We start from the raw sequence: 9,745 nt of genomic DNA, 5'->3' as shown, positions 1-9,745 counted from the left end.
AAGAGGGTTGTAGAAGTGTGAAGTTATACCAGTAGAAACCGACAAAAACCAGTAGAATCCACTGGCTTTAAAGTGGAGTGTCAAAATATCAAGTGAAACCAGCGGAAACCAGTACAAACCAGTCAATCTCCTATACATGTAAAACAAATAAGTCAAACCAGTAGAAACCAACAGGTACCTGTAGATAGTCTACTGGTTTGAAGAGGGTTGTAGAAGTGTGAAGTTATACCAGTAGAAACCGACAGAAACCAGTAGTTTCCACTGGCTTGAAATGGGGTGTCAAAATATTAAGTCAAACCAGTGGTAACCAGTACAAACCAGTCAATCTCCTATACATGTAAAACAAATAAGTCAAACCAGTAGAAACCAACAGGTACCTGTAGATAGTCTACTGGTTTGAAGAGGGTTGTAGAAGTGTGAAGTTATACCAGTAGAAACCGACAGAAACCAGTAGATTCCACTGGCTTGAAATGGGTGTCAAAATATTAAGTCAAACCAGTGGTAACCAGTACAAACCAGTCAATCTCCTATACATGGAAAAACAAATAAGTCAAACCAGTAGAAACCAGCAGGTACCTGTAGATAGTCTACTGGTTTGAAGAGGGTTGTAGAAGTGTGAAGTTATACCAGTAGAAACCGACAGAAACCAGTAGTTTCCACTGGCTTGAAATGGGGTGTCAAAATATTAAGTCAAACCAGTGGTAACCAGTACAAACCAGTCAATCTCCTATACATGGAAAATCAAATAACCAGTAGAAACCAACAGGTACTGTAGATAGTCTACTGGTAAGAAGAGGATTAGTAGAAGTGTGAAGTTATACCAGTAGAAAGTGACAGAAACCAGTAGATTCCACTAGCTTAAAATGGGGTGTCGAAATATCATGTCAAACCAGTGGTAACCAGTACAAACCAGTCATCTCCTATACATGTAAAAACAAACAAGTCAAACCAGTAGAAACCAACAGGTACCTGTAGATAGTCTACTGGTTTGAAGAGGGTTGTAGAAGTGTGGAGTTATACCAGTAGAAACCGACAGAAACCAGTAGATTCCACTGGCTTGAAATGGGATGTAAAAATATCAAGTCAAACCAGCGGAAACCAACGAGTACCTGTGGAGTCTACCGGTTTGAAGAGGGTTGTAAACTTGTGAAGTAATACTAGTAGAAACCGACAGAAATCAGTAGATTCTACTGGTTTAAAATGGGGTGTCAAAATACTTCTAACAAGTCAAACCAGTAGAAACCAACCGAGTGCCTGCAGAAACCAATAGAAACCGGTGGATTCTACTGGAAGTTGTCAAACAACAGAACGTCGTTACAATGAACAAATTTACGGAAAATTTTGTTAATTTTGTTATCATGTGGATATTAACAATTGCAAAAAAATAAAAATATAAGTCATATATTTTGAAATAAAATTATATTTATGTAATTGTTATAACCTAATTGTCTTTAAACTCGTTATGCTCATCAATAAATCCCTGGGTCTCAAACGGCAACATGACGTCATACTACCGCGTAGCTAGCCGTTATGCAAACGAGCTACTTTTGGCGGGCAGCGCAATCCGCCGTCCGCTCCCCAGCCCTGCGCTGGCTGGCTGGCCGGCCGGCCGCCACCGCATTCATATTTGAGCTGTACGTCGGTACTGCGCTGTCGTACACACATCATCGCACCCATCGCAAGCTGTTCAACTCTGTCATCCAGCAGCTAATTATACCGAGAAAACTCCACTTACGATTGCATTTGTGTTTCGGAATGAGAATCTTCAATGAGCTCAGGAATCTAAGGTTTAGTTAGCGGTAAACATTGACGTTTTATTTCATTTGAGAGTGACTTTGATGTCGAGTTTGCTTCCAGGCCGTATTCAACCATAGCTGATCATACTAGGTGACGATCGGAATCGAAGCCGTACGTTTGAACGCTACGTTTTTTTCGGTGTACTAGTACGCCCTACGGTATGTTTCAGAAATGTCGTACACCATACTACATGTAGGATGTATGTTCAAACGATTTGAAATGTGCAAGCTAGTGACATCGTGAAAATTGACGAAACAATCCACTGTGAATCCAAACTGTATCTGGTACTACCGTTGTGGTGGTGGTACGTGTCGGAGACTGACAATGCCCGATAATGGACTGTGAGACACTGGAACAGCTACAGCCACCAGTACGCAGTAGGTTCACTGATATGCATAGCCATGCTGTACTCGTCTGCAGTGCAAGTGTATGAGGAACCCGACTGAGACAAACCGAGCACCAGTGTTGGCCAGTTAGTGAGTGTTTTGCCTTAGACCTCTTGTTAGCCTAGATTTAAAGTATTATTAACGCTAACTACAAAGTTGGATTTAAGTTAGCTCTTTATCACTCAATATCAGTTTGTGTGCCATGATGGAAACATTCTGTTTGCCACATTAGACACCAACAAAATAGTGATGATTTGAGAATACATGTACATTCAGTTTTTCTCATCTAACCGAAACATTCTGTTTGCCACATTAGACACCAACAAAATAGTGATGATTTGAGAATACATGTACAGCTATGTATTTAACTTGTAGATTTATGTTGAATCGTATTTTGGACATGCAGTGAGCAAAGTTGTAGAAAAAAATGCCAAGCTTTGCTTTCATGTGTGTGTGTAAATTGTATGACAAATCTGTGACCATTTAAGTGTACAAAAAGCCAGTATATTATAACAACAGTTCGTAGGGAACACCGCTTGCTAGTCAATCACCAAGTAAAATACAGGCTATACAGTATGTACCGGTTACCCGGTACATTGTAAGTGAGAGAAATGGAATTGCCAGAAACACTGTCTACCCTGTGCTAGTGATTTATCAATCGGTGGGGGCGGGTTTGTGCATTGAGCAGAATATGTGAAGTTAACTATAACACGCCCTTGACAGAGTCAGGCGTGGAAACGTAACATATGTTGTACATTAATCATACATGTATGTATAAAGAGTTCAAACTGAAACACTAGTTGACCATAATGATATGATTGTTGAATGTTGATCTCCAATGAAGAAGAAAAATGTGCTGATTTTTTAAACAAATGTTCTCAATTTGGCAAGATTTACGTACAACGTGTAGTACAATATATCACTTTAACATCAAACATTGAAAATTGATTGATTACGCAAAGTTCTCTTTCTGTTTGTTTTATCTTTAAGTATTAGGAGACGATGAAGACTAGAGGAAGCCAGCTAAGATCGACTTGCGGAGCTCCGCTATGCCACGTACCTGGTATTTTGACTGCCACGAGTGGGCCCTACATCTTCCCTTGCCTTCTTCAGAGAATGATGACCTCACTGAGAGTTTGGGCCTTCAGCATTTTGAAATCGTCATACAAGCACCAGATGGGCCCAACCAGGGAGGCCTGGCCAAATATTTGCTCTTACAAAAAGTGTATGTTGTCAGCTTGTCATTTCAGGAAAATTTCAAGATATTTTCACACTAGTGAAAGAATTATGTGAGCGAAAGAAATGTAAAACTGAGAGAACCATCATATTCAGCCAGACTCATCATCATCAGTGCAGAGATTTGTTAGCGACAATGTACTTTAAAGATTGACTGGAGGAAAAGGAGTGTCACTATGTCCTGTGTTATTCCATCACTGGTGACAGCTTAAATGAGGAAATACTTGAACAGTACCGTAATGTACAATGTACAAGTTTAGTACATACATGTATGTCAGAACCAGATGACTGGGCTTGGGTGATCTTCTGTGCTACAGTGTATCTTTACATTCATGATGGGTACAAGTATAAACTGCAAGAAAGTCAGCATATACTTAGTTCATGTACAGTATTTTATCATTTTGCACAAGAGAGTTGCTGTGCTGGTCGAGGAGGGGAAGATACCTGCGCTGTACTGATGGCAAAGGATTAGGTGAGGACTAACTTGGACAATAACACAGTATAGCTGTACTTGCTATCGGATAAAAAGACTAACGGGTGTGAGCTTGAAGTGCAAAACCTGCCGCGTCCATGCTGTGTTGTTTGTGCTCAAAGTTGTGTAATTGAATCATGCAACGGTGTACATTGTATTTTTTTCTTTTTTATTTTAAATGGTCAAATGGGTAATGTTCAGTTTGATGCATTTTCTTTCTTTTTTTAAAATTAAATTAGTGTAACCTTGCAACTTGCAGACCTGCCAGTTTGCAAATGATAATGATTTTATCAGGTCCCAGGTGAAGACTCTTGACTTATTGTGAAAAATCTATGACTACTATTAGACATTAAACCTCACAGATTGTGCATACCACTTTCCAGCTGACAGAACAAGGACCTATTATAGAAAGAAACTAGCCCAACCAAATGCTGTGTGCAGCAAAGGGACAGGGCTGTGTATAATTACAATATAGTAAGAAAGGTGATATGCACTCAAACAGGTAATTACAGGTGAATCGTGGTATTTAGGTCCTGGACATGAGGTTCTCTTATGTTTTTGAAAGGCTGTTAACTAACATAAAATGAGCTGCCAAGCATGCGTGAGCATTTTGGTAATTGAAATCTATTCTGTAAACTTACATTCAGATGTGACTATGAATTTGTTTATTTGTTTATTTTCCTCTTCTTTTTTTTTTTACTCATTGCCTCTTACCTACAATATCCAATCCCATTTTGGTGCCGCTTTTTTTAACTCTATCTATGATCGATGCTGTTAGTGTTATCTGTGTATGTACCGTAGATGTATGTACCTGGATGATGCCAGCAAGACAGCATGGTTTATTTTACATACATAATTATGAATATCTATTCTTTGCCAACCACCAATGCTGTATTTTGTTTTGTCAAGTGAAGTTTTGTTTGTCATGCCATCAGTTTAATATCTTTATTATTAAGTTTGTTTGTGTACGTATGAGTTTTGCATCCTTTCAGATGAACATTTTCTATGATTAGGGTAATCATCTTTAAGTTATCGCTTTAACAAACAAATGGGGCATATGGAAAGTGCTCAATGACAGGAATGTAAACCTTGTATTTTTGATGTAATACAAATTTACATGTTTTTTTTTTCAAATACCTGTCGAGGCCTTATTTGTCTTTCAAAAACAAAAATTCCTGTCACATAATCAGTTGAACGAATTTGTTAACTGAAATAAAAATTCTTTGGCTTGGCAAAACAACATGGTGAAAAAAAAAGTAATCTGAATAATGAATACTTTGAAATGTAATGTACTCATGTAATATGATTATCATCCATTGACCTGTAATAAAATTTCCTCAACTTAAGACTGTATTTACTCCAGACTTACAGTGTGTGATAGAAGTCTCATGTTTTGATTAATGTATGCATACAAATGCAGTGTGAATTTGTGTGGCATGTGTTGTGTACATGTATGCATTCTTAATTTTGAACATTCAGGTATGTCTCATTCAGTCGAAAATTGGTTAGTACTGTACATTAGTTGATGTCTGGTGGCACCATTACAAATAGGTTTTTTGTTTGTTTGTTTGTTTTTGCTGATTTGAAGAAGAATTTGTACTACTAGTGCACATCCATTATATTGGACATGGTTCTATGGAAACTTTTTTGCAATGTATCAAAAAAGTAAAAAATCAGGTCCTTAAATTACCTGTATTTACAACTGTACTACATTTACAATGTTCTTTCTTGCATTGTTGAGCTGTAACAACATTTTAATGTAACAAAAAGAAAACTGTCGGTCCTGAAGATGTCGTTATAATGGGAGTCACTTGAAGTGCAAGTTCTTCTTCCAAATGCATTGGTACATGCTGTTACTGGTTCAGTAGGAATTTCTTCTGGTTTCTACTGGGGCCAGTACAACATCTACTGGTATTCTGTTGGTTTCTTCTGGTTTCAGTAAGGAATCTACTGGCATTCTTCTGGTTCCAGTAGAAATTCCTACTGGTTTCTACTGGTTCCAGTAAGAAATCCTGCTGGTTTCTACTGGTTCCAGTAAGAAATCCTGCTGGTTTCTACTGGTTCCAGAAGAAATCCTGCTGGTTTCTACTGGTTCCAGTAAGAAATCCTGCTGGTTTCTACTGGTTCCAGTAGGAAATCATGCTGGTTTCTACTGGTTCCAGTAAGAAATTCAGCTGGTTTCTACTGGTTCCAGAAAGAAATCCTGCTGGTTTCTACTGGTTCCAGTAAGAAATCCTGCTGGTTTCTACTGGTTCCAGTAAGAAATCCTGCTGGTTTCTACTGGTTCCAGTAAGAAATCCTGCTGGTTTCTACTGGTTTTCTACTGGTTTTGTTAAGATTTCTACTGGTTTTGTTGAGATTTCTACTGGTTCCAGTAAGAAATCATGCTGGTTTCTACTGGTTTTGTTGAGATTTCTACTGGTTTTGTTGAGATTTCTACTGGTTCCAGTAAAAAAATCCTGCTGGTTTCTACTGGTTTTCTACTGGTTTTGTTAAGATTTCTACTGGTTTTGTTGAGATTTCTACTGGTTTTGTTGAGATTTCTACTGGTTTTGTTGAGATTTCTACTGGTTCCCGTAAAAAAATCCTGCTGGTTTCTACTGGTTTTCTACTGGTTTTGTTAAGATTTCTACTGGTTTCATTGAGAGTTTTCATTGGTCTTCACTGGATTCTACTGGTTTAAATCAAGCATTTCTACTGGTTTCTACTGGTTCCAATAAGAATTCTTACTGGTCTGCTACTGGTTCCAGTACAAATTTCCTACTGGTTTTCTACTGGTTTTATTTCACTTTCCATATTGAAACCAGTAGAAAATCGGTCTCCACTGAACCCGTACAAACCAGTAGAATTCTACTGGTTTTAGCTCTACTGGTTTCTATGGGAATTTCGACCTGGGTAGAATTTGCCGAGCTGCATGGCTTTCTTAGTGTGATGTATGGTTGCTAGGGGCTTATTGTAGATATAAGCCAATCGCTGATTGGTTGAACAGTTTTTGATTCAGAGAACGTGTCCCACTTGACCCGCGTCCCAACTCACCCCGCTCTCCCCTACATGTACAATTCATTGTCAATGGAAATAAAAAATAATTGACAGTGTAACATCCATCGTAATGAAGGGGAAAAAAAGCTGAAAGCTGATATTACAATTTGTAGTTGGGAAAAAAAAAGCTACATAACTTTATATTTCTTTACTTTATTTTGGATCTTATTTTTATGAATCCTCCACCATTTTATTCGTCTAGTTTACCGGTACTGATTTTTCAAGGAATACTAGCGAACATGATGTTGAGGTGTGCATTGACATCATACTCGATACATCATATACCATTCACAGCCGGCGCCACGTTTTCAAAAGTGTGTGTGTGTGTGTGTGTGGGGGGGGGGGGGGGGGGGGAGGGGGCACTTCCGGGTTTCATGAGCTACAAAGCAAAAAAAAGCAAAAAAAAAAGAGAAAATTCCAGTTTCGGGTTTCTTCAGCTAACAAGCAAAAATATAAAAAAAAAATAATAAAAAAAAATAAATAAATAAAAAGAGGTCTTCAGCGCAAAAACAAAGCCTTACCGTGCTCACACTTCAAGGTTTCTAGCTATTTCTTACTAGTGCCACTTATGAACTTCCAGGGTAAAAAAAAGGGGGACCCAAAGTATGGTGACACCTTCAATATGAATTTCTTTCTATGGTGCAAAAAAAAAAGTGTGTGTGTGTGGGGGGGGGGGGGGGGGCTAACCCAAAACTAAAATGTACACAGTTATCTAAAAGTCTTTCTCTCTCTCTCTCTCCTTTTCCCTCTCATAAAGTCATCAAACAAATGACATCCTTGAAATTTCATTGATTGATTTCAATTTATTTGGCTATCTCTGATTACGAGTTACAGTTGTAGTTCCTTTCAATCCAAAAAACAACTATACACACCTGATGCGCAACGAAACTGTTGGTATGACAGCTTTGCACTCTTGGTTACAAAAGGTGAATTACAGTAGTTGAAATACATACATGATCTTAACTTATACAGTGTACATTCACCAGCAGAAAAATACATAATCATGGACACATATCTATTATACTCATCATTTGATTTATAACTTTGAGAACTCAATGATGAAAACCATCTCCTGATAAACTGTATATTAATCTTGACATGTCTATGTATGTTTTTCTGCTATGTGAAGACAAAATACAGTAAGTCTGAACACTTCAAGGACGTTGAAACAATAGATTTGTATGAAGAACTAGTAACTCATAGCCAACAAATGATACAGCTGTAGGTGAGATTGCATTTTATAAAGCAAAGTGGTACTAGTAATTTGTTCAAGAATGACCTGATAGGGAATATTCTATTACCACTGAAAAATCTGGAGTCAATTTTGTTAATCACAAATCAAGATATTTGACAACACTCTGGAATCCAATGAATACATATAGACAACCTACAGTATCACTACTTCTCTATAACACAAACTCCATATCCATTTCTTTCACATGCCAGGGTAGATTCCTTAAGAGCAGTGTTTCTACATTATGTCAGAAGATTTGATCAATTTTTGTTTCTTTTTCATTCCATTCATGTCAGTAGTATGTACAACATTTGACCTGCAGCCTGGTACATACATGTACATTTTTGAGATAACATTTGTGTCCACTGACATTTTATGTCAATGGTAAGTCACATTGCAAAGAAAGGCTTCTTTTATCATGGTAGAGTCCCATTAATAGACTGTGATCCTAAAACTATGCTTCATATATTTCTCATTTACAAAATGTAATGTTAAATATAAGAACATCGGCTACTACACAGAATAAAAAGCAAGTTTCAATGTTATTGCAGGTCAAGCTTCAAGGTGTCACAAACACTATTTGTTTAGAATGCGAGAATACAATGCTGCCATACATCCAACATGATACTTTATCCATGAATACAATGCATTCAAGACATTTCAGCGTACGAAGAGCCTTTACTATAAAAGTTCACATATCTATGCAGGTTACATAGTATACACCATAGAAACACATACATTGCACAACTGATTCGTCACTACTGACAATATGATGCAAGGAATGTAAATGATGCTACTAAGCATCACAAAAAGGTGAACCAGCCTCTTTACATGTAGATCCACTACAGAATGACCATACACAAAACATAGGAATATCATTTTTCAGCCTTCTATGATAACATTACACTGAATACAATGGGCTTTCTACTATTTGACATAAATACAGAAGAACTTACAGACTTTCAAATTGTTCACGCTTTGTCTGACTTTTTTTTCCCCCTATTTCCTACAAGAAATTGAAATCTGTGCAAAAAGAATTGAGTACTTTTGTACTACGACACGATTAACATTCCAGTGTAACGGTTTGTTAGTACATGAAATCAATTTTACAGCACAATATTATGTAATCTGGCATGGAATGCATAACAGGCTCAGTCAGTGGTTGGCCTAGCAAAATCAGCAATAAATGTACAGCATTTATTGTGGATTATTCCACAACACAGCTAGCAAATTAATTCAGAACATGAAGGAAATGTAATTTACCTTGTCTGGAAGAACAAGGAATTGTTTGTTGATAAAGTGAGGTAAGTGTTACACCCTGGAAAACAGAAAAAGACCCTGACAAATTATCAAATATTGGAAAACCAACACAATACAGCTGGTGTGAGTCACATACGGGGCAATGCTATCAATCAAGCGTAAATGGACTGTCCATTTCATATATTGTATGTCGTCATCATATGTGACTATCAAACAGAGATTTCCTGCCCATTATGAAAAGGAAACAATTCCATGAATGTAAATGTTTTATCTTATGGTCCTCAAGTATGCTGACTATGTCTGGGTGGAGGAAATGACTGT

This window comes from Diadema antillarum, unplaced genomic scaffold (genome assembly GCF_040938485.1).
Source record: "Diadema antillarum isolate AM-2024a unplaced genomic scaffold, OU_Dant_1.0 scf00000152, whole genome shotgun sequence".
Lineage (NCBI taxonomy): Eukaryota > Metazoa > Echinodermata > Echinoidea > Diadematoida > Diadematidae > Diadema > Diadema antillarum.
The sequence above is the reverse complement of the archived record's forward strand: the minus strand, read 5'-3'. Positions refer to the sequence as shown.